This window comes from Canis aureus, chromosome 10 (genome assembly GCF_053574225.1).
Source record: "Canis aureus isolate CA01 chromosome 10, VMU_Caureus_v.1.0, whole genome shotgun sequence".
Classification (NCBI taxonomy): Eukaryota; Metazoa; Chordata; class Mammalia; order Carnivora; family Canidae; genus Canis; species Canis aureus.
Window position 1 is genome coordinate 45057367 of NC_135620.1, and position 26133 is coordinate 45083499.

The window sequence follows — 26133 nt, forward strand, 5'->3', positions numbered from 1 at the left end:
AAGGCAGAATTCTAGAGAAAGGTATGCAGACAATAACAAAGAAGTAGTTGGCGTATAGGAGGATTGTGTCTCTAGCTTTATCCTACTCTATTCAAAAGAATAGTTTCTCATTGTGACCTTTTACTTACCAGTATTTATAAGTCCCTCTGGGACTTATATTGTTCATCAGTACACATGGAGATAATTTATATTTCATATGGTTGTTATATTACAAAGTATCTGACACATAATCTTTGCTTCATAAATGCTAGCAGTTACGGTTGTTGTCAACATGATAGCTCATATGTGTCTCTGAGTGACTATATTCTTGCTTATCAATTTTGCTTCTAAGAAAATGATGTATACTGGAATTAAAATGGGTAAGAAGTACGTAGGATATGAATGATCCTTTCCCTATTAACTTTTACTGAATCAAATTTAAAAAGCTACTGAAGATGAGAGGCAAAGCTTGCATACCCTAGAACAGGTTATATGTCGTATGACAGAGGCCCAGAGGTTAAAAGCAGACCAGTGACCTCTTCCTTTATCTTTGGGAGAGTTGAGATCTATGGAACAAGTAAGTGTTTTGCTTGGTTAAGGATGTCACAATAGCTTTTTTAAGGTGGGGCTTAAAATTAGTAGGTCATGGAATATTAGAGCTGAAAGAGCCTCGGTGATCACCTCACCAATGTCTGAATTTTATAGGTGAAAGAACTGAGGCCAGAATCATACAATGATTTGTTCAGGGTCATTCAACTGGTCAGTGACAGAGATAAAAAAAGAATTCTGGTAGCCTCATAGCCAGCATATATATGAAAGTTTTATATCTACAGACCTCACAAACAGAGTTTCAATAAGAAGCAGCTGGAGGCATGAGTGTATTTTATTGTATTCTGCAAGAAAAATGAATCTGCAGATAGTTTTATACCAAGAGAACAATATTCCACCCAAATTAGGTTCAAGGGCTGTCAACAATAAAATAATTCTATCAGCTATTTAAAGTACAATTATTACTGTGAAGTACTTGGTAGTCCAAGGATGTCTTTATATCAAACCAGAACATCTGGACACTTCAATCAACCGGATGTATTTACATTTTATAGACATAGCCCAAATGATGTAGCAAATTTAGATGTTTTTTTAACCACAGGATTAAGTGCTCTAAATGTCTGAAACAAGCTGAGTTATAACATAGAGAGTACTCAGTTAATATTGGATTTGCTTATCGTTACCCTAATCTATTATGTTTTAACTCTCAGAGGCCAAACTTATTTCCCTCATTTGGAAGTTTGCTACTTTGGGGAGTAAGCGAAATGGGATATATAGATGTAATCTTTATATTGTGTCAGTAAAGATAAATTATTTAAATTTGTCAGAGAAGCATAACTTGATATTGTTCTACTAATACTGTGGTTGGTTTAGGATGTCTTTCTGGAGAAATAGCCCTATAGTCATCTTTCAAAAAATGAAGCCCAGAAATTCCTTCCCCCATCTTGTCTTCATGAAATTGAGATTTAATTTATTCAGTAAATATTTGTTATGCCTGAGCTATTTACTGGATAGCATGCTAGTTGCTGGGTATATAAAGCAGTGAGTAGGTTAATGGCCCTTAGCTTGAGAGATCTTGGCATTTGAAGTAGAATATATCTCTTTCCTGTGTGGGGGCCTGTATCTAAGGACTCATTGATGCAGTGATACAACTTCATGGGCACCACCTTTCCTTAATTTGAACTATGTCCAAAGGGTCTTTTCAGCTTCAGAACTCTTACTGGAATCAGCTGAAGCCTTTACTGCATCTTCATGGCAATTCTCCTTTTCCCCTGATCCTGCATCTTTCACTCCTTCCCAGATGTTTTAAGTAAGGGCCTTCCCTGATAAAATTTGTCTATGCATATCTCAATTTCAGAATCTGTTTCCTAGGAAACCTGGCCTAAAACATCTTTTTGGAAAGGTATTAGCATTATCAAAATTTGATCACACAGGCAGCTACATCTAATTCTAATGATCCTAAATGAATATTAAAGCTAATTGATAAACAACAGTGTAAGATAAAATTCTGCATTGTCTGTCTGGCAATTATGTGTGATTTGATGTTTGACAGCTAACAGTATCATCTTCATGGGAGCAATGCAGTCAGTAAGTGCTATCCAATGGTAAAAATCTATTGAAAAAATAATAAAATGAAATTATTAGTAGTCTTAAAATGTTGGGATAATCTCAAATTTATTGGAAATGTGACTGGGAAGACTTTTTTGTATCTTTAAAAAAAGAGATGATTATTGGAATGAGAAATTCAAAACAAAAGTTTTCTGAAGAATCCTCCCTTTCTTAATATCCCTTAGAAAATTCCAGTCTACATGAATTTGCTTAGTATTTCACTATAGACTAGAGACTTAAAAATTGACATCAAGTGCTTTAAAAATGCAATAGAAAAAGTAGAGTAAAATCAATAATAGTGTGAGGAATGACTTGAACAGCTTGTATTTTCACAGTGGTCATCAAAAAGTAATTTTATATCCAATAATTTGTATCGATTGTTTGTGAAACTGTAATGCATTATGCCATAAGCCTGGTTGTGCAGTTATAAATATATGTACCATTTTGTTGGTCTTGTTTTCTTTTTTTCTTTTTTTTCTTATTGAGTTTCATTTTCTCTAAAATGAATCTTATTTTGTAGTGTTTCTATGTGGAGGCAGGATTCAGAACCATGACTGTTAATTCCAAATAACTTCAGCCACACAATGGGCACTCTCTTTTTGGAGCAGTGAAAAATAAGGGCTAATATGTGAAATATTATACTATTCAAGAGAAAGTACTTTTGGAATAATTGATAGTGTGATTATCTACTACTGTGACTTTTCCTTGGGCCCACATAAGAATATTTCATTAAAAGCCTGATTGTGCCATTTAAAAGCCAAAAAGATGAATACCCTAGAATATATTCAGCATAAAACTCCCCAACATATCTAGAATTTCTATCCTGGATGGAGAAGATATTACCTCATCAAACTTTGTATTGCCCTTGGCTTCAATACAATGGGCTTAGCCAAAGTAGGAATCCTTTTCTCTTTTGTTTTTTCAGTCAGCACTCTCTGGAAAGGGAATGTTACAATGAAGAAGGTTAATTGATTTACTTATTAAGGTACCAAGAGAAGACATAACTGAAGAAAAACACATTTTTTTCTTTATAATCCTCACATAGACTTGAATTGGGATTAGAAATCCTGGTTTTAGGAATGCTCTTGTTGATTCTGGATATTTGTATCAATTTGAAGGGAGAAGCTACAAAGGTATAAAGTACTGTGAATAATAATAATAATAATAAATAATAATAATAATAATAAATAATGGAAGAAGCAGGGTAGAGGAGGTGGGAGAACAGAACAAGAGGGGAAATTGCATCAAGTATAAAAGAAAGGACCCAATAGCCTGTGAGAACTTTTAATTAGTTTGCTACAGGATGTGTGAGAAAAAGTCCTCTTTCTTTTTCAATTGAGCACATTTTCAATACCGTTATGAGATGAAAGTGGATTCTTTCTAGGGAACAAGAAAAGGAGCTGAGTTCTGATTTACAGAAGGAAGGAAGCTTTTGAAAGCAGAGAAGTTAAGTCTACAGCTTCTAAAAGCTTAATCCGATATGGCTTTTAACTACAGCTCTGGCATTTGCTGTTTGAGTGACCTTGAACAGCTTCCTTAACTTCTTTGAACCTAGTTTTCCTTATCTAAAAATAAAGACTATCAATACCTACTTCAAGGTGGTTATCAGGATTTAATGAAATGTGTTGTTAGGATTCATTCATTTGTTCAAGAAATATGTGCCTAGAATTGTTCCTAGTTACATAATAGTGTCCTAGTTATATAATAGCACACAGAAGTTTCCTGATCTTAACAAGAAAGTTAAAAATCAGCCAACAAATACATAAATAAGATAATTACAGATTAAAATAATAATGATCTGAAAAGTATTAGATAAAAGATAATATGATAAAGGGTCATTGCTTTAGGCAAGAAGTTTATTTTATTTATTTATTTATTTATTTATTTATTTATTTATTTTAATATTTAGATGGTTTGATCAAATGAGTCTTTTCTGAGATGAGATTTGGTTAAAAGTGACTAACTAGTAGAAGCCAACCACGAATAAGCTGGAGGAAAGTATTGAAGATAGAGTAAACTACCACTGCAAAGGCCCTAAAATGTAAATGAACTGGATGTGGAGGAACAAAATGGTGAAAGCAAGTTGTGAGAGGCAGAATGTGGACGGAGATGAATCTTTTAGCCAGCACACAGTAACAGTGGCCATTACAATCTTATGCTATTCATTAAAGTTCTAAGACTGTTTCTATTACGGTTGTATTGGAGAATTGATCTAATGTTGGCAGGATATTATTGTATCTAGTAGTGAGTGGTTTAATGAATAAATTGCTAAACTAGCAGACACTATATCAAGTTTGATTCACAAATTTACTACTGAATTCTTACATGAACTTGTGAAAGGTATGTAATCTCAGCTTCAATATCGATGGTTCCCTACCTTTTACCTCTAGGATTCTTATAAGGCTACTCTAGAATTCAAATTATAAATATTGTAACTAGTAAGTTCCACATAGTAGATGTAAGGTATATCATATATCTTAATCATGGCTTGTGGGTTGTGACTATCAGTGTAAACATTTGTAAGTTTCTAATTAATTTGAATTGTTTATAAAATTAAGACTAATTTGTCATTTTACGACAATTGTTTAATTTGTAATGTGTGATTTCCACTTTCCAAAAGAATGTGTTTTATTTCATTTTGTTTTTCAAAACAGTTTTGATACAACAATCTCTAGTGTGGTAGAATTGATATCACTATGTAAATGTCACTATAGAACACAAAACTAATGAAAATGGAGAGAAATATCAGACATACTAGTTTGTTTTGAAATATTCACATGGTGTCAAGAACTGTGAGATCTTCTCCTTTGTTATAAACTGAATGGTGTCCCTCCTCCCCCACCCATTCATATGTTGAAGCCCTATCCTCCAGTGTGACCATATTTGCAAACAGGGATTATAAGGAGGTAATGAAAGCTAAATGAGGTCATAAGGCTAGGGTGTTAATTCAATAGGACCAAGGTTTCTATAAAAAAAAGGAAGAGACACCAAAAGTGCAATAAACAGAGAAAAGGCCATGTAAAGACATATCAGGAAGGTAGCCATCTGCAAGCCAAGGAGAGAAACTTCACTGGAAACCAATCCTGTTGGTATCTTGAACTTAGACTTCTGGGTTCCAGAACTGTGAGAAAATACATTTATGTTGTTTAAGCTACCAAGTTTGGTCATTTTGTATGGTAGAGTGAGAGATAAATGTACCCTACTTCCAAGCTAACAAGTTAGCCCACCACACATTGTTTCATGGATGTTGGCAAGGGCCCCAAGATTTTTTGATCAGGGTCAAAGACCTCTATGACTCACAATAGTAGCAGTGGAGAAGGTACCAGCATACTATCCTGTGCTAGTTCTCTAAGTCTCATTTCCTAAAGGATGAGACAAAGAGGACTGACTGATATCTGCCCCATGCATGAGTTACATTGTACAGCAGAAGAAACTTGAGAGAAAGAAAAAAAATGAGGGCAAGCATGCCTTCCCTTGCTCTGAAGGCTATAATTAAACCTGACCTCTCTGCTGAAGGGAGGCACTATTTCTATCTTCCAAGACTATTCACTGCTACACAAACTAACTTCCTTCCTTCCTTCCTTCCTTCCTTCCTTCCTTCCTTCCTTCCTTCCTTCTTTTTTTTCCTTCCCCTTCCCCTTTCCCTTTCCCTTTCCCTTCCCCTTTCCCTTTCCCTTTCCCTTTCCCTTCTCTTTCCCTTTCCTCTTCCCCTCCTCCTCCCCTCCCCCTCCTCCTCCCCTCCTCCTTTCCTTCCCCACCCCTCCTCCTCCCCCTTGTCCTCCCCTCCCCTCCCCTTCCCTTCTCTTCCCTTCCTCTCCCTTCCCCTCAAACCTCCTTCAAAAGATAGTCTGAAACAAAGAAAATCAAGGTCTTAATTTGCAAGATGTTCAAAAATGTGAGAGTCTAATGAAGACTTGTGTCTCAACACAGGGCTGCTCTTGCAAAGAAAAACAATGTCTTAGGAGAATTATGTTCAAAGAGAAACTTCATTGAAGAATCTCACACTTCTTATATGAAAGATAACCAATAGCTTCCATCTCAAAAATCTGGTACAATTTTATATTTTATTGAATGAATTAGTTTTTTTTTTTTTTCTTAATTAAAATGCTCCTTCTCAAGTACAGTAACTGTGGGTAACACAATCAATTAGTTGGGTGAACATTATTGATAAATTTAACTTCAATCTCTGGTCAGATAAGTAAGTAGAGAGAGGGCAGTAATTAAGAAATGGATCTTCTGACTAGTGTAAGTTTACAGCTTTGAAGATAGATCCCTGATATATTTTTTTTACTTCTGTTAGATAAAATTGTTTCTGACCATTTTCTGCAATTTCAAGGGGTCAAATTCATAAGACATCTTTCCTATTTCCACCTCTCTGCATAGTTTTTCCAGAAATAGATTAAATATATTGATTCAGCCCTTCTCCTGGGCATGTTCCATACTTGTCTCATACACGTGGACTCCTTTAAAGCAAATAATGCACCTTCTCTTGTATTTGTTTCACAAATGCTGCTGATCGAAAGCCAAAACTATCACGTAAAATGATTTTAAAAATCCTAAATGAATTGGGAATAAGCTTTAAGGTCAGATCTGACAGAGGTCTAAGATACTTCACTGCACTATTATTCCAAGTCGCTTAGTGAGCTCTATTATTGTGATAATTTTCTATGACTTTATAGGAGATCCTGCTTTCACGAAAGCTCTGGGACACAGTTTTAACTTTGGAAATAGCATTTGTTCCCTTCTGAAGTATGCCACCATTTGATTTGTGATGCATGTTCATTAATGTCACCATTAAAGAGGAGTTAGAGTGGGCTTTATCATTCAATATCCTCAAACCACTATTGCCTTGATTTGAGCAACAAACCTATTAGCATCAAGCTTCACATTTAATTGTAAAGCACAAAATAGCAAGAACAGAGAAGAAAAGCCACTTGTAAGTACACTTTGGCATGTTACCTCCAACTTGTCTTTGTAACTTAAACCCCTTCCCTGCTGCCACCACTTCCACTGACAGTTAACAATACATCATTTTCAGATCAACACCTTAGCTCTCATGAAATTCATTATTAAGGTTCAGAGTAAAACTTAATTCATGCTATTATTGTCCACTGATTCTTTGAATGTTCTTAATCTATCAATGTAAAACATTTCTGAGTACTGTAAAGCCTTAAACTCCTCTGGCATTTCTATTGCTTTCTCTAAGAAGGATCTTAATATTTATGGAGTGTTTCTTTTTAATACTACTTGTGCCATTTCAATTAATCAGTCTAGTAATCAGATATCTTAAAGCAACTTGTATCATCTGAACAGTTTAAATATCAAACAGATAAAGGCCAACTTCAACCAAAAGAAGAACTTCCTTTAGAGTCATTAATGCCCTACCACTTCAAAAGAACATGCATTAAGGAAATAATTCTTAGTAATTAATATAAAATGATGGTTATATTTAGGGCCAGCTACATGGGTATGCAAGCGGTGCAATCACAGTGCCCTATGCCTAGAAGGGACTCATGCTTGGTTGAATAGTTGGCTGTTACTATCTTGAAATTTGTAATTTTTGAATAAAAGGCCCCATGTTTTCATTCTATACTGGAACTGACAAATTATGTAGCTAGCTCCTGGTTATATTTTATGATGTATTTATGATTTTATTTTCATTTTAATTTATCTGCCAAGTAGCCAGCATGCACCAGCTCACACAGCTTACTTACCTCAGGTACAGAGGTGTGAAATTTTTTGTTTGTTTTTGATGTGGATGATAAAGACATTCTTTCATTTTCTCCAAGTTTATATTCAAACATATATATAGAGAGAACTGACTTGATATTTGGATGAGGAAATTTTTTAAAACAAGTATTTCTTTAATGATAGAAAAAATAGATAATGCTGAACTGTATGTCTGTAGTAAAGATAGGATTTATGTAGTTCTTATAAAGAAGAACTGTAAAATACAAAAAAGAAAAAGCCAGAATAAATAAGTGTATAATCTAAATTGCTTTAAAATGCATTGCCACACTTTGATGCAAAATCATATAAATGAAAAAAATCAATATAGAAGTCAAAATATTCAGGAAATGCAGATAAAAACCAGACCAGGGAAGTGACCTTAAAATGCAATATGAGATTCTGATTAGGCATGCAGCTAATGTCTGTATAGCACTGGTATCTCTCTCTCTCTCTCTCTCTCTCTCTCTCTCTCTCTTAATTCTGAAGTTGGAATACTCTAGTAAGCAATGGCTTCCATAGTAGGCCTGCAAGCATTCTGCTCTTCTCCAGGTAAGGGATGGTTTCTGAACTACCAAACCTCCTATCACAACGTTTCATGTTTCTTTATATTGCCTCTGTATCTCTAAATTAGCTCAACCCATCGCTTTAGCATTGTCACACTCAGCATCCACAGCAAAATCAGAATGAAAGGAACTAAAGTAAAGAGTTAGAGATGATTAAACTTTAACGTTCACTGCTTAATTCTCATTAGTCCTGTCCTGAATTCATTAAGGTGTCCACACATGGGCCAATACTTGTTTATGTAATGGTTAAGATATTCTCCTGTTTGAAGATTCAGGAATGGATCAAGAAAAGCCCCAAGGCCTTTTCCAGGCCTACTGTCGTATTTGCTATTGAATTCATAAAATGGTGCCCTTCAGGGTAAAATCACCTCCTAGCAGAGAGAGAAGATGAAACATTTATTTAAAATGTATAAGATGGCACAACGTCAGGTAGCAGCATACATTAAAATATATGGAATTTTTAGATCTGTCAGGGGGTACTCTGTTCTCTTTTAAGTGTCATAGCATATAAGAAAGAAGATTGCAAAGATTATACAATCCTCAGACATTTAGGGCTTTAATGAACAAACATCTTTATTTGCATTGGATAAAAATTAGACAGTATTAAAAGTATCTTTACCACTAGTTTGCATGCACACTTTAAAGCAGAATTTGCTTACACCTCATTTTATCAACACTATAAACATTTGGGAGATGTGTTAATTGGACATCTTCATTAAAGAATGAAGTCCTTTTGAGTAATTGAGGGCATTATGCACATAATGTTTATGGCAAGAATTTAAAATCCTTTTATTATAAAATGTTAAATTCTTAAATAATAAACGGGTAGCAATGTGCAGCGCAATGTGTAAAGAATCTTTGCCACTAGCCATTTATTTAAGCTTTTGAGGTCTCACCCTCCCAGTCTGTAAAATTACAGGTTAGTCAAGAGCCATGTTCATCTGAGCTGTTATATTAATCCATCTTATAAGACCTGCAGAAAGGTTTAATTTTTCCTTATCTGTCTTTGAGGTTCACAATTTCATTGCTTTACTAATTCATTCATTTGTGTATTTATCCAACAAGTTTTGCCTGACTACTGCTAAGCACTGTCCTCTGTTCTGGAGACTCAGTGATAAGGGAGGGTGGGGCGGGAGGAGGTGGGGTAGGTGGCCCTCATTCAGCTTACAGCATCCCGAGTGAGGTGGACAATAATAAAAGAATGACAGAAGTAAACATGACCTTGAAACTATGGTGAATACTATCATGAGGCATATTATCTAGTCAAGAACAAGGAAAGTCCCCTGGAGGTTCTCCTAACAGAGCTGAGAGCTAGGAGTCAGTTAATGATAGGAGGATGCTAGAGTAAGGACTGGAATAGAGAAGAACAAAATCTTGGTTGATAATGATATGATGTAATAAAAGACAAATCTGTTGTTTCAAAAATGAAATCTTGAGATCTTGCCCTAAACAGTTTATGGAAATATTTCAATGTGTCTAAAAGTTAAGAAGTTGCTCTTGTCACTTTTGTTTCTTTTCCTTGAATAATTATTTTTTAAAGCATATTGAAGGGTTGATACCCACTGAAATACCATTTGTTTTAGTACTAGTCAAGGAAGAACTAATGCTCCTATTTTACATCGATGATTACGTTATCAGCTTATTGTGACATTTTCCATGGTGCTGGTATTTGCTGCAAAGGTAAAAAGAGAAGTTGAGCGATTGGCTTTCTTGTTTCTAGGCCTAATAGAGCAGGCTTATACCTGATGTGGTCAACTCTTTAAATAGTCAGAGATACATTAATTGGAATCTTTCTTAAAGAATGAGGTTCCTGGGTAATTGAAGGCATATGTGTATGCAGTGTTTATCATGTGAGTCAATAAATGCTTTCATAGTAAATCCTCACTTTCTAATAGCACCACACAGAGAGAGAGAGCTTGTGATGAATTTGCTCATCTCTTTTTCATTTAGGAGCTGATCTAATGATTTAGAGTCACTGTTCTGTCCTTATAAAAGTTAACTGCCTTATATTCTTAAAGAAGTTTTAGCAATAGCAGATTTCCAGTTTCACTATTCAAATTCAGAGTTGAATAGTCATCATAATACTTAATTAACTTCAATGAAAAATGAGTACACAGGAAACTTTTCTTTATGAAAATTAGGACCACATAGCAATCTTTATGTATTTTCTTTTTTAAAAAAGCTTATATAACAAACTCTGAGAGACTCTGATTATGTAAGGAGATAATGATGGTGCAATAATGCATTTCCCAGAATGACGGCTAGTGATATCTGTAAATGGCCTTCAGTAGAAGAAAGAAAACACATTGCTCCAATCAATACACAGATAGTCCGTAATGTAAAGATTAGGATCAGAATATTTAAAAATTTAATACTTTGCTACTCCATATAGCACTTTGGAAGTCAATATCTTTGGAAACTTGGTCCATTTCCCTTCTTTGAGAGCATTATATATTTAAGGTTTTTAAATTATTTATCTAGTCCATGTGATTAAAAATGAAAAAAGTTAGCCCATCCATTATCTTCTGCAGCTGCTGTCTGGATATTAGTCTGCACTGCCTCCCCCCCACCCTTAAATCCTTGATTTTTTTTTTCTTTTTACGCTGTAAAGAAAACTCAATAGATACATTAAGAGAACAAAAGAAAATCTGATCTACTTGCTAACTGGGAGCAGGTTGCTGTTTAAGCAATGAGCAAGTGTAGCTGTGTATGAACAATACACTCAAATATTTTTACTGAACTGTATTACTTTCAGATCTGATAGTCAAACATATGGTGTAGTTAGATGGCAAGAAAGTATATTATGTCTCTTTTCCTAGCCATCTGTATTTGGAGGCTTTATATATCTTTAAAAAGTTTATTCTCAAAGTTACTTCAAAGTCAACTCTTTGAGAATGACAACATGTTTTTTTAATTATGAAATTCTTTTAGTCCTTTCTCCCCTTCCTATCATGAAGGTAAGGCTCATATTAGTCACGAGGACCCATGGGTGACTCAGTAGATTTAGTATCTGACCCTTGATTTTGGCTCAGGTCCTGATGTCAGTGTCATGGGATCTAGCAGACCAAGTTTCCCCATGTGGCAGGGAGCCTGCTTCCCCTCTCTCTCCCTCTGCCCACCCCACAACTCATACACACACACACACACACACACACACACACACACTCTCTCTCTCTCTCTCTGGAATAAATAAATCTTAAAAATAAAAATAGTCACTGAATTCAATGTAATTTCTCATACCAGTTTAATTTTATGGTTATTAATTTTCTTGCTTATATAGGTTTTATTTTTTTAATGTGTGCCCTTTAGAGTTTACTGAGATCAGAATTGTTGGTTTTCCAAACATGTTATTCAGTTTGGATTACAAAATATGATTTTTATTATTTCCTTTGAGACTTTCTACTATTATGAGTGAAATGAGTTTGCTCTACTATCTTAACACATCTTTTTTTACTGTACACATAGAACTTTTTTGTTCTCATTTTAACATAGAAATATTTAAAATAGCTAAAGAATATTGGAAAATATGATATATCTAAAATACTAAAGGAAACTAGCAATATTCAAAGATGGGAAAGAGAGGGAAATGTTTTATATTCCTCTATGTAAACTGAAAGACTATGGAAAGAAATTCCTTAGATTATTCCATAGAAATTTTCCTTTTGTTCCATGGAGATCCTATCATGCCACTTGGCTCTCAGGGAACATTGATTAATATAGCTTCAATGCATTGGTGACAATGGAGAGCAATTCTTTCCTCAGTTTAATATGCAAGCTCTAAGAATAACGTTTTCTTCTGCTTTATCTGAAGCAGAATAAGCAAGATATTAGGAAGAGGATCCATGCTAAGATTCTGGGTGTTTCCTTCGGTTATGAACAAAGTACTAAAGAAACGACAAGGAGTTATGTGTTTTACTTCTTTGGAGCATTATGTTCAAATATGTATATTTTATCGAGCTGAGTTTTTGGCACAATATGAACTGAGAGCATTCTAATGATGTCAGGACAATAGGGAGAATCTTCAGAGGATTTTATTATTTTATCCTAAATCTCATTCTGTTATAAACGAATAGTTAATCTTCTGTTGTTCTTGAGATCAGATTTTGGCTGAGACTAGAGGGATAAATGTGGTGCTTCCAATATTACCATTTTATGACTTATAAAATGGTGGAATATATAGTGAGAACAGAAATTTATGTTCTGCAGTCCTACTTCGCAGTTGTGTAATCCTCCAGTTGCTCTCATACTTTTTTGAAATGGGTTCGTAAATGGATCTTTCCACTGCAATAGCAGGTTATGTTGAGGATGGCATTTTTGAAGGATAAAATGAAGAATTAGAAATATGTGAATGAATATATAGTGGTATGATAGCATTACATACACTCTTTCTATACAGTGAACATGGCAATTGTAGGTAAAAAGCTTTTATATTTAGAAAGATGTAGATATAAGCTTACAATTTATTAAGAGTAGAACAAATAGACAACCTGAATACATCACCTTTGGTCCTATTCAGTTTTACTTCTTTTTGCCTGGCTAGATTTTTCTAGAGCTGTTCTGGTATGTCTCACACTATTCTTGTCCAATCTGATTTGCGTTAGAGCATTTCAATCTTGCACGTGGGTCATAATTATTATTTACTAAATACCATTATTCAGAGCAAATTAAGCATTCAGCATCTATATCTTAGCATTAATGCAACCCAGTTATCTCCAGGACCCACCTGCCTCTATACACAATAAGGTCACAGTATTAATATTGAAAGTTTGATGGCTTCTTCAATGTACAGTAGATTGTCTGTCACCTTTCAAATTCTTCCCAAGTCATTAATAATAATAAGGGCTAGTATTTATCAAGTTATTTTGGTATGTTCATGACACTGTGCTAAATGCTTCATGTATTCTTTCAAATTCAATTTCTCAAATCTAAGATGTGTCATTATCCTCTCTTTGGGAATAAGCAAAGGCATAGAGAATTTAAGTAACCAGCTTAAATTTCATAAAAATCTGGTAAATGAGATCACAGATTTTGAACTCAGTTCTTTATAACCCAGAGGAGCCTTTCAAACTCTTAGTATGCTATTTCCTGGAATTATTTCACATTTACTTTCAAATAGTCCTTTCAAGTTCCTCATCATGCTCTTCTTTTTTATGTCTATTTTTAAAGTATCACTTGCAGCTAGATGGTAAGAGCTACCTTGCTGCTCTTTATCGGTGTCCTCCATGAGAAGCCTGACTTACTCACCATTTTGGTAACATAGAGCTCCAGGACTCTTGTATTGCCCTAAGACACCAGGATCCTTTATTTCCTCTTTAATTCAGTAGCTTTTTTAGTTGCTTTCTAATTTGAGTATTTTCTATTTGCCTGCCAGCTTATTCTGTGTTCCTGTGATCACCCTTTTGTTCTGCTCTCATCACTGGAGGGCTATTTTATTAGTTGAAGACTTTTGTTAGAGTATTAAAGTATAATTTTCAAAATGTTAAAAACATGACTCTCATAACAATATAAAATGAACATGTCAATTTTTATTTAACTCTAATGAAAGAACTAGTAAGATATTAAACCATGTTTGAAGAAGAATTTGAGGAATTGGGATTTTTTTTATAGTTTGTCAGTTAAAGAAATGCAGAAATAAATTTTCTAATTAGTACATGAGTAGTTAATGGTAAATGTCTACTAGATGAGAAACAGTAATCTTTTGATTACTTTTCCTCCTGACCAGAAATCATTTGAATTTCTATTGTTGAAGAATCATTTGCAATTCTCTTAGACAGGAATCATATGCATGAATATCAGTTTTTTAAAAAATTAATCTCTAATATTACATAATTATAAAAGATCTTAATAATTAGTACATTTGTAGTTAAAGCTATACACCCTAAAAAATCAGATAACTCTTGAGAAGTGTGAGATACTCCCAACACTATATTGAAAATATTCTCAATAACCTCTTTGCCTGTTTCCAAGTTTTAGATAAATTTTCATGGCAAGTTTAATTGGCAGAGTAAAATATGGCTCAAAAATGCATCTTCTATGTGTAGAAACATGGATGTCATGACAAATTTATAAATCTAACAAGCACTTTCCTGTCTAATGTAGGTCAGGCTTGCTTTTTCTTTTTCTTTTTTTTTTCTTTTTTTTTTTTTTTTTTTTTTCTGCTTTGCCATTTTATACTTACTGGCCTGTAGTCTACAGTGGTGCTCTTGTATGAAACGTAAACTAAGTTAACTGAGATAAGAACATTTCTCCACTATTCAGGGTAACAGAAGACCTTTATGGAAGCACATGACAAATAGAAAATAGCTGAACTGAATTTTGAGTCCTTTATTTTAGTGTGTGTTGTTGTTGTTGTTATTGTTGTGGTTTTGACATAGGCTCTGAAAAACTAAAAGGACCCAACTTTGGGGAAAAGTAAGAGCCTAATGATCCTCAACATCAAACCTATTGAAGAATTATATTCAGAATAAGGATAGTAAGTTGAGACTCTGAAGATGAATGAACAACTCTTTTGATTAGAATGTATATTGAACCAAAGAAAAGGTCATTTTTTATTTAATTCAAACTGGCTAGTCAGGACTTGTATACACATTTTTCTCAGTCAAAATGTCTTACTCTTGTTTCTTGGTAACACAATAGGAGCTCAAAAATATTTGTTGAATTTTATGCTGAGAAAAGCCAAAGAACTAATACGAAATACCATTCCTTATTTTCAATGAAAGCTTTATCAATTATATTGTTCAGAATTATATTTGGTTTTGCTGTTTTTTCCCCCATTCTTCCCCCCTTTCCTCTAGCTGCCACCATATTAGAGTATAATACCCTTAGGATTTTTTAGAATTTCATAAATTCTAAGGTATGAGAAAATCAAATTTAACAATGAGAAAAGTACACAATAGTTAAATATTATGGATTTGTAAAATGCATATTTATGTATGATAGGATAAATTCAAAGTATTTATCATGTATAAATTGTAGAAAAAAAAATTCCCATCTTTATAGGTATATGCTATACAATGTCAGTATTGGAAATAATCAAGATTTCTATCTTCATTGATGCTAACACACTTTTTTTCTGGTAAAACCTTTTTTTCTAGTAAAAGATTCACTTATTTTGCTTTCATTCTACACATATAAATTATCATGGATTTAACTTGAAATGTGTATTTAGATATTTTTCCTTTAAATCATCTTTTAAGGCATGAAGAAGGGACTAGGAAACTTGAGTGTTATCAACTTTAAGTGAGCCATCCAACTTAATTTCTCTCCAGTAGCATGCATACTACTATATGGTCATTTGACTTAGCCAATGATATGTAACATTTTTTTTTCTTTCTAATCTCTTGAAGGATCTTGTCATCCTAATAGAGTCTACTAAATATTTTAATTAAAAAAAGAAAAGTTATGTATGATAGGATTTTAATATTCCTAGGTGTCGCAGAATAAGAGTAAGATAGCGACAGCTTTCTCTTGCTAGTCAGTGGTTGAGAATATTAACAGAATGTGACATGTGAAGAAATGGTGAAGAAATAATAAATATAACACTATGCTGGACAGGACTATGGAGGAACAAGCAAGAGGACAGAGTATAGGAAAGTGACAATTGCTATCAGACATTCTAATATGATAAACCCTAAATTTCTATAAAAGAACAAGAACAACCAAAAAACACCATAACATTGTCTAGAATTCATAAAGAATAAGAGTCCTCATGTTGAGAAGTGATACATATTTAAGAGCTACCCTATTTTTGAAATGGTTTTTCATATTTCCTTAAACAGGTTTTCATACATGTGATACACGTATGATTTTGATTTTTGTGGCTTATATTCTAGAGGTGGTCAAACAGGGAACAGTGAAGAATTTAAACAAATTTTTAAAATATTTGGATCCCTTTAATATTGCTGTATTATAAACTTCTGAACAGAAAATGTAGAAGTTATGATTATTCTCACACACACACACACACACACATTTGACCACCCCCTTCTCACTCCCCCAAGCACATTGAGCATCTTCCTGATGACTTTTTTTGATAAAAACAATTTATGAAATATTTGATGTGAAAGATTAATTATAGCTATAATTTAAACTTTGGCAAATGATTATGAACAGAACATGTATTAATAGTAAAAACTAATAAAACAATATTAAGCTGAAAGTTTAACACACACCCAGTAGCTGCTCCACCTACAGTTCAAGTGTCAAGAGCATAGCACACTGGAGGCAATTACATTTTCAGAATGAAAGGAGTTATAATTCCCGATCCCTGTGCTCATTCATTTCAAGGCTTGCTCAATTGCAAAATGTAACCAGAGATTTAATAACTAGTGTTATCCTGGAAGGATGCTTTAGGAATAAATTTAGATTAATATATATATAATATTTATAATTAATATATATATATATATATATATATATATATATATATCACATCCTCTACATAACTGGCAAATTTCTCTCTCTTGATGAGGAGCAGACTGACAGAGAGCTTACTCACCTTTCTGTACTCTACAGGATTGCACATTTCCAGCATAGCTCTTTCAGCCATCATCTAAAATAGCTCTTCTCCAAACCAACTTTTGTTTTTTCTTACAAGCTGTTTCAGAGTTACCTGAATGTCAGGGGTTTAATAAATGTATATGTAGAAAACCCAGTAACAGGTGAACAAGACATGGGGGACTCAGAATCTGATTTCAGATGATGAAAATGAAAAATAATATTTAATTTGAAAATATGTGGATGTTCCCATAGTTCATTATGAAGGGATGGAACAAAAGATGTATTTTGAGTTTAGTGTAAGTTCTTTAAGGTACTATTTGTATCAGTAAAATTATATAAGTAGCACTGGATTTGATTTCAGGCTCAAGATCATCATTACCTCCTTCTTCCCTCCCATCCCTTGCTTTTCCCCATCCTCTCTCCCCTACCCTCTTCTTCCTCTTTCTCCTCCTTTTGCTCCTCCTTCTCTTCCCCTCCTCCTCTTCCTTCCTCTTTTCCCCTCCTCTTCTTCCTTCTCCTCTTTGCTCTTCTCTTCCTTCTTTTTCCCCTCTTCCCCCTTCACTTCCTCTTCATCTTCCCCCTCCTTCCCATGCCTTTCTTCCTCCTTCACCAACATGTGTCTTAAAGGCTCTCTTACTTACTCTTCCTTTCTCCCCTTTTGTCTCTATAGTTCTTTCCCTGTTAAATCACCTGCACTTCTAATCCTATCTGATTTCTTCTCTGAGGACCTGAAAACAGAGATATTCTGGTTTCCAACCTATATGGCAAAAGCCTGACAGCCCATACTGTAAGAGGTGTGCTGGCAGTGTTACAGATATCCATTTTATTCCTATCTTTTCATTTCATCTTACAACCACCCTTACCATCACTGTCAGTCCTGCCTGTTTCTCTAAATGTGGACTTCTTTCGTTCAGCTCTTCAGAAAGTAAAATCTGCAGTTTTCTACAGGAGTGGGGAAAGGATGATAGCCTTACTGCTTGAGCCATGGAGGAGACCAAGAGTCTAAGAGTGTCTAATTCAGAGATTCTACTGATAGTCCTACTCCAGATACTGGCTTATATACTGAACTTCAGCTTGCTTCTTACTGCTTATCTCCATTCCCATTCTGTCACCTCATTTTAGCTCATAAACAATGCAAACACAGAGGTGTATGTGTGCACACATTCACAAACACACATACACAGAGACAGGCTTCAGCCTACTTATTGTAATAAAACTATTGCCACCAACCCACCCACTTTCTCTGAAAATTCAATTTGTTTCATTTTTCTTTTAGTCATCTAGTCATTTGTTCAACAAACATTTACTTATCACCCACTGAACTAAGATTTGAGCTCAGAGCTGAGGATACACATAAGCAAACCTAGAACCAATCTGCCTTCCCCATGGTGTTTATAATCTGAATGGATAGACAGATGGTTATTGAATAAATGTAAAATCACAATGGTTGACATGTTTTACAAGTTGTAGATGCAGAGGTTTATGGCCTTTTGAGATTATATAACATGAAATTTAACTAGGGAAGTCAGGGAAATAGTGAATGAGTTGGTATGTAGAGGAAGAGTAGAGTTAGAATATGTCAGAAAGGGGCAGCCTGGGTGGCTCAGCAGTTTAGCACTGCCTTTGGCCCAGGGCCTGATCCTAGAGACCTGGGATCCAGTCCCACATCGGGCTCCCTGCATGGAGCCTGCTTCTCCCTCTGCCTGCGTCTCTGCGTCTCTCTCTCTCTGTCTCTCATGAATAAGTAAATAAAATCTTTAAAAAAATAGAATATGTCAGAAAGGAAAAAGCAGATACCAAAGGTGGGTAGCAGTGGTCTACTGATTATAGTTCTAAGGAAGACATAAAACGTGAGGAGGAGGATAGAGTTAAATGGGGGGGGGGGGCACCTACCATACTACCATGTCAGTTGTAGCATTTTTATGATGACTGCTATTGAAAATATGGGTGTTGAAGGAATCCAGATCATCTTCATATCACTCTTATGGAGAAGTTTCATGGGAAAGATTATTGGAATCTATAATTCTATCTTTCATTTCAACATTATTTGTCCTTAGACCACATCCAAGATTCTGCTAGTTTTGAACATGGGTTCTTTTGTAGGTTCTTTTATATAAAGTCAACTTGGTAAGTTCTATCTTAGATTTGGGGAGTTATTTAAAATTTTATATATAGGTGGTCTCAAAATGGAGGAAAACCATGGCTGGGTGGCTCCCAGCCTGATTCTGGCTGTCACTACAGCTGTCATCACAGTGAGGAGGAAGGCCATGATCTAAAGAACCAGAGCCCATGAGAAGACAGTTTATTTGTGGTTTGGGCTTTGAAACTGCAGATGACAGTTTAAGAAAACATTTTGAAAAGTGAGGCACAGTTACAGATTGTGTGATGATGAGAGACTCCCAAACAAAGCGTGCCAGGTGTTTTGGTTTTGTGACTTACTCTTGTATGGAAGAGGTGAATGCAGCAATGTGTGCTCAACCACACAACCAAAGGTTGATGCATGTTTAATGGAACCAAATAAAGCTGTTTCTAGAGATGATTCTGTAAGCCTGGCACTATCAAACATTGAAGAAAACAATTTTGGTGGTATTAAAGAAGATACAGAGGAATATAATTTGAGAGACAAGTTTGAAAAGTATGGCAAGATTAAGACCATAGAAGTAATAGAAGACAAGCAGAGTGGAAAAAAGAGAGGATTTACTTTTGTAACTTTTCTTGATCATGATACATTGATAAGATTGTTATTCAGAAATGCCAACTATTAATAGGTATAATTGTGAAGCGAAATAGGCCCTTTCTAAATAAGAAATGAGGTCTGCTGGATTACAAAGAAGGTTGAGGGGGTGGATCTGACAACTTTATGAGTCGTGTTGGTAACTTTGGTGGAAAGGGAGGCTATGGTGGTGGAGGTGGTGGTGGCAGAAGTAGTTATGGGCAAGTTATGGGCAAGTTATGGGTTTGGATATAATGGATTTGGTGGTGATGGTGGCAATGATGGTGGTGGTCCTAGTTAAAGCAATAGAGGAAGCTATTGTGATGGTGGACCAGGGTATGGACACCCAGGAGGCAGACATGGTGTTGGTGGTGGTGGAGGATATTATGATTACAATGAAGGAGGAATTTTGGAGGTAACAAAGGTGGTGGTGGGAACTATAATGGTTTTGGGAATTAGAGTGGACAACAGCAATCAAATTATGGATCCATGAAGCAGGCCAGTTTGGGTAGAAGAGGCTCAGGCAGTCCCTAGGTATTAGTTATGGATCTGGTCGTAGAAGTGGTGGATATGGTAGCAGAAATTTCTAAAAAAAACCCTCAGAAGCAAAGGGCTATAGAACTTAGCAGGAAAAAGAGTGAGCAGTTGTCAGGAAAGCTACAGGTTACTTTTGAGACAGTTGTCCCAAATATATTGGAGAAACTTTAGAAATCTGCCATGATCCTTTCTGAGGAAAGTTACAGCTTAAATAGGCAACCTTCTTGTTCAGGACTGTCGTAGCCATAGCTTGCAAAATGGGCAGCTATTGATTAAAGCAGTGTAGTATCAATTAGATGTACATTCTTGAGGTCCTTTGTCTCTTGTCTCTTTTTCTTTTTCTTTTCATTAGGTCCAGTATATTGCCCTGTAAATTGTGGTAGTGGTACCAGGAATAAAAAAAAAATAAAATAAGGAATTTTTAACTTTTCAAGATATAAAAATAAAATACAATTTTATAGAAAGGATATTTGGCATAATAAGAAGTCTTGGTACTTAAAGAAATGCTTGTCATCTTAAATAATTGAAACGTGTAAAAGAGTCTATTGATTATAGAGCTCAGAAACAGAACTACTGAAGTGAGTACAGTTTACTCCCAGAATAAACAAGAATAAAACAAACAAACAGGAACACCTTGCCATTGACTTGAAGATTCTTAAAATAGAATTGACTGGCTCAGAATAAATTTCCTATAATGGAAATATCAGGATAAACAATCATTCCATGGGGTATATTTTATGCATTTTGTGTGTGGTCTTGAAGGAGGAAATATTAATACAGTAGATGAAAGTTCACCTAGATAAACTCAAAGATTATTTACTTTTTTGATTCTGTGAATCTAACTTATTTTGGTGCTCTAGTTCAATTCTTGACCACTTAAAAATCCTCACCTTGCTTTGCTAGCAGCCTAGGCAGTTCTTTTGCCTACGGCTTAAGATCTGAATGAACTGGATGTTGTTCTTTTTTTTTTTAATGCAAAATATGTTTTTGATTTGTAAATGAACTCAGAGGCACAGCAATGGACATAGAAATTATTATTTTTTAAATAAAATAAAAATAGAGCTGACAGCAAAAGAACTTTCACAGCAGTTATTATTATGTGTTATTATTAGCAGCAGCATGTGGTGACATTTTAGGCTCCAAATCCACAGAAATATATCCTAGATCATGTATATTCCAGATGCTAGGGGGAAAAAAAAAAAACAGAAATGCTGCTGTCTGGCTTCACATGAGAGAATTTTTAAAAAATGAAGTAAGAGCTCTGATAGTTTTGTACTAGGTGGTAGAGGCTGATTTATCTCTATCCCCAGGGGCTGAAAGTTTAACCCTGGGACCTTTCTACAAATGTAGATACCTGTCACCAAGAACACCACTCAGAATATGCTGAGGAATGTATTTGACTCTTTAAGCTCTATGAAATCTGTCATATCATTAGTGACTTAATGGAAGAATATATCATAGTTATGGATTTACTCAGCATGGACCCCCTAAAACACAGCTTTAAGTACAATAAAAACTTAATGTGGTGTGGCCTCATCCCCAACCAGATGAGGCTCCTCTATTCCTAAAAATAATATTCTAGAATTTCTTGACAAAATTTTCTGCTTTTCGTACTTAAATTTCCCTTAGCAGAAATTGGACATTGACATTCTATATGTGAAATCAAGGTGGTGTAGTATAGTCACTAGAAATGTGGATTTAGAATCAAATTCTGCTGCATTTTGAGTCTATATAATTTTTATTCCCCCTAGTTGAGTGATTTGGGAAGTTTCTTTATCTCTTTAAAGTATGCTTTCTTCATCTGAAAAATGTATAGTGGTAGCCCCTACCTCATAGAGGTGTTGTAAGGATTTAATAATGTAATGTCAAATCAAGCACTTAGATATATGTCTGGCAATGTCACATAGCAGGCAAATCAAACAAACAAAATGTACACTACACTGGACACTAAATCATCGGAGGAGCTCATGCTGTGGGTCAGATACATCTACCTGATATCGAACTCTAGTTTCAACTGTAATTTTGTTACTAAGGCATGTTCTTAGCATAATAGCTGACCCAGAGCACATCAGCATATCATCTATTTATGTTTATTTTTAAAAATGTTAAACCAATTAGTGCTATCCAAGATGGATTATGACATCTTTAAAAGAAATTGAAAAAAAGGAAATTAGTTATATCAGATGAAAATTTTGTCACAGAAATTCCCCAAACAGTGACTTAAACAATTAGTATCTTTACTTTTTGTCACAGAATGAAGATTTGAATGTAGGATGTTGAGGGGTAGTAAACTGGCTTAGGATATAATCAGTGCTTAGGATCCTTCTGTTATCCCATCAACCATCCTTAGCATGTAGTTGTGCCCCTTTCTGGTCATAGGTGGCTGCTCTATCTTCTTGGTCAGGTGCCACGCAAGAAGTAGGGAAGGGCAAAGGAAAAGCTGTGTATACCTTGTCTCGCATCCATGTAAATCCTACAAGACAATTTGCTTTCACCTCTCATTGGCATGAGTGATGAACACGTCAAAGCCATGTCCATCACCCCCTATTTATTTGGTGTCTGAGAACAGACTTTTAGTGAAAACAATGTCACCACTATTAAATTAGATTCTAATTGCCGATATGGATGGTATAAAAGAGGCAAGTGGACATTGGGAAGGTAATTTGGTAATCTTAGACAAGGTAAGTAAAAATAAATTTGCTGCTAAAATGCCCCCTTTCACACACATTGTCACGTTTAATCCTCAAAACAAATCTAAACAAAACAAATCTTCTAGAAGCTATAACTTATAGCCTTATTTTCAAATATGATCATGAACTTTAGTATGTTCCAACACTGGGAATAGAATCCACATGTGTTTGGCTTCAAGACCTGTGATCTTTGCACTGCACCACACTGTCTCCCTTGCAATGCTATTGCTGATCTGGTGGCTGATCATTAAATCCCTAGGCTTGGTCCTCATCATTTTAGACTTCTTAGATTTGGTAGATAAATGGTTAACTGTAGTTCTGTTGCTGAATTTAAATAAAGCTACGTGTACATCATAAAAGGTGATTATGTCATGGGGCAGGATTATCCAGTGAACAAAGCAGTTACCTCAGATGTGGGAAGCCTAGGGTCTTACACTTTGTTCTATCTTGGTGACAATGCCAGTTAACATCTCTAGTCCTGAAATGTCCTCATTTGTGAAACGGAAAAGGTGATCTGACTCTCATATTTGACCCCATTCTTGGAAGGATAAGATTAGACAATAAATGTGAAAGTACTTTTTGGAAGTGTAAGTGCTTGCTATACAAATACAAGGAATTATTATTATCGATCTAGTAGCCCAAAGTGGCAATCTACTTGATACTCTATCAGAGACTTAATTGAGCAGTTTCAGTGCAACCATTGAAGCTGACAGCAGCTGAAGACTGATTCTACAATTTGACAAAGTGCAGGATCCAGATGAATGCATTCTTTCTTCTCTGGCGCATGCCTGTAAGAATGGATTATCAGCAGCCTCTAGAAAAGAACAATATATAAAATTAGTCTCAAAAATGAAATGAAATAATAACTTTGTTGCAGTTGTTACTCATTGAAGATTATTTGTGTAAAGAGTGTTTGGGCATAGTTTTTTCTTTATGTTTCATCTAAATAAAAACATCATTTTATTTATTATGTCAATAATTATTTATTAAACAACTACTGTATCTCAGACACTATACTTGTATCTGAGAACACAGCAGAAATAAGAAAAATACTGTTCCTACCTTTATGGATTTTCTAATCTATCATAGAAGAATAATATTAAACAGTTAATTAAACATGTCATGTTTCATTAGATAACTCAGTGTGTCAAAAATCTTCACAAAATGGTGTAAGAACATGAAAAAAAGAAAAGCACAGTGGAAACACTCTATTGGATGGTATATATGCACATCTGCACACACATACATACATGGGACTTTACACAGTTTTGAGGAGTGTGTCCTAAGAATTCTTAATTTATAAATACATAAAATCAACTTTAGCACATTCAATTTTACCCCTAAGTTCAGGAAAGTATTCATGAAAACTTTGAACAATTCCAAAACGTAATGATTTTATAAAAACCATATTGAATAAACTCAAACAGTTATAATGAAATCATCTCTGTAGTACATTGTATCTCGTTAACATTAGGCAGAATAGTGATATCTACAGATCTGAAAGTCTGATATGTATAAAGGCATATATCAAACTCAGGTTCTGTATGGACAGTAAACATAAAATCAGTCTATCAGAGAGAAACAGGAGACTTCTAGCCATCTTGAGGTCAGTTCCCTTTGAGTTGAACTCTTGCTTTGTCTGGTAATTATTCTGCAAAATATTGCAGCTCTGAAGGCAAAGTTTCTGAATCATTTTCATAAAATAAAGATGCCTCTCTTATTTGACAACAATAAACATCACTAAAAATTCTCAAATAAATTTTGTTTCCAATTGTTAGTATAGTAACCACATGTAATCTGTCTTTTAAATGTCTATTCATATACATATTATGCATGTGTTTTTCTCTCTTTCTTAGCAGAGACCAAAAATTATGTTACTTATTCTATCTTGACATTTTAATATAGAGAAGTTTAATTTCAAGATATTATGCTATAAAATACAGGGAAGCATGGATACGTTAACAAAGAGAAAACCTGATAATGATTCCCAGACTATCCTCAGAAATACTGAGGATGGCCTCTGCTCAATGACTAACTTAAAGTCAAGAGTGTGAGTTTCTGACTTAATGTTTAAGGTTTGGTTCTACAAATGGTGTTGAGACCTTCATGCTGACTCCAGATGCTGACCATACTTATTATGAATGAAAACTGTTATGTTATTTATGTTTAGTATGTTTGGAATAAAAACAAATGTAATGTTCTGTATGAAAACTCTATTGTATGAAATAATTGATTCATTGTTTATTTAGCTGAAAATTTTATGAAATGGTATGAAACAAGCTTCATAAAACCCATGGCCAAATCTGGCTCACTGATAATCTTTGTAAATTAAGTTTTAAGGAAATACAGCCATGTTAATTTTTAATGGCTTCTTTTATGCTATAACAGCAGTTTTAGTAATTGTGACAAAGATTATCTGTTCCACAAAGCTGAAAATATTTGCTCTTTGTCCCTTTACAGAAAAGTTTCCTTTACTCATGAAATAAGGTACATACCTTGGGCCCAGTGAAACAAGTAAGTCATATCACTGTTTTTGATCTCTAATAGATAAAGCATGTTACCATGGAGTCATACAGTACCATATTTGATGCAGGCCCTACTGTTTATAATTTGTGAGATATGAAGTTACATGATAGCTATGAGTTTCTGTTCCTCCTGGAAAATTGACTAATGGTACCTATCTCACAGAGATGTTTTAAGGCTTATATAAAACCATGAATGCACAGTGCTTGGCATATGCAATAACATAATTCTTCACATTATTATGAGATATAAAGGAAATGAATCTCTTTGGGGTATTGAGTAAATGAGATATGAAATGGAGCTCATATTTAAGGTCGGAATCAGGTGATTGTCTAGGTGGGTCATCAAAATTCAGCATGGGTGGAGAGAAATAGAGCTGCAGGACCACTGAAATTATGATTTAGCCTCAGATTCTTAGATAAGGGCTGACCTTGGCCTACAGATCTTTTTCACCTAATCTATGTATTTATACTTTCTTCAGTTCAATTAATAAGTGGAGAAGCATCTTTTTTTTTTCTATTTCATTATCAAATTAGAAGTGGAAAAATCTATAATTTCTTGATAAAGTAGAAGCATATATATTCTTTTTAAAAGCTGCATCACAAATGATCAGTGTTTGGAGTAGTGGGTGTATGAGGAATATTCACTCTTCTTGGGGTACATAATCAATCTGATAGTGTTTGCTCTATTACCAACAAGTATAAAAACATTCAAAATTGATTTAGCTGTGGTCTCAGTATTC

At 34.6% G+C, this 26133-nt stretch overlaps 1 long non-coding RNA gene across 12 annotated transcripts in view; it reads left to right on the plus strand.

Annotated features, from left to right (window-relative positions):
* The window catches only part of LOC144322304 (uncharacterized), a 220126-nt gene that overhangs the window by 131911 nt on the left and 62082 nt on the right, over nucleotides 1-26133 (plus strand). For all 12 annotated transcript variants that reach the window (XR_013387898.1, XR_013387903.1, XR_013387901.1 and 9 more), the window contains one exon: nucleotides 25329-25382. This is a non-coding gene — a long non-coding RNA (uncharacterized LOC144322304). The remainder of the gene's footprint in view (nucleotides 1-25328; nucleotides 25383-26133) is intronic.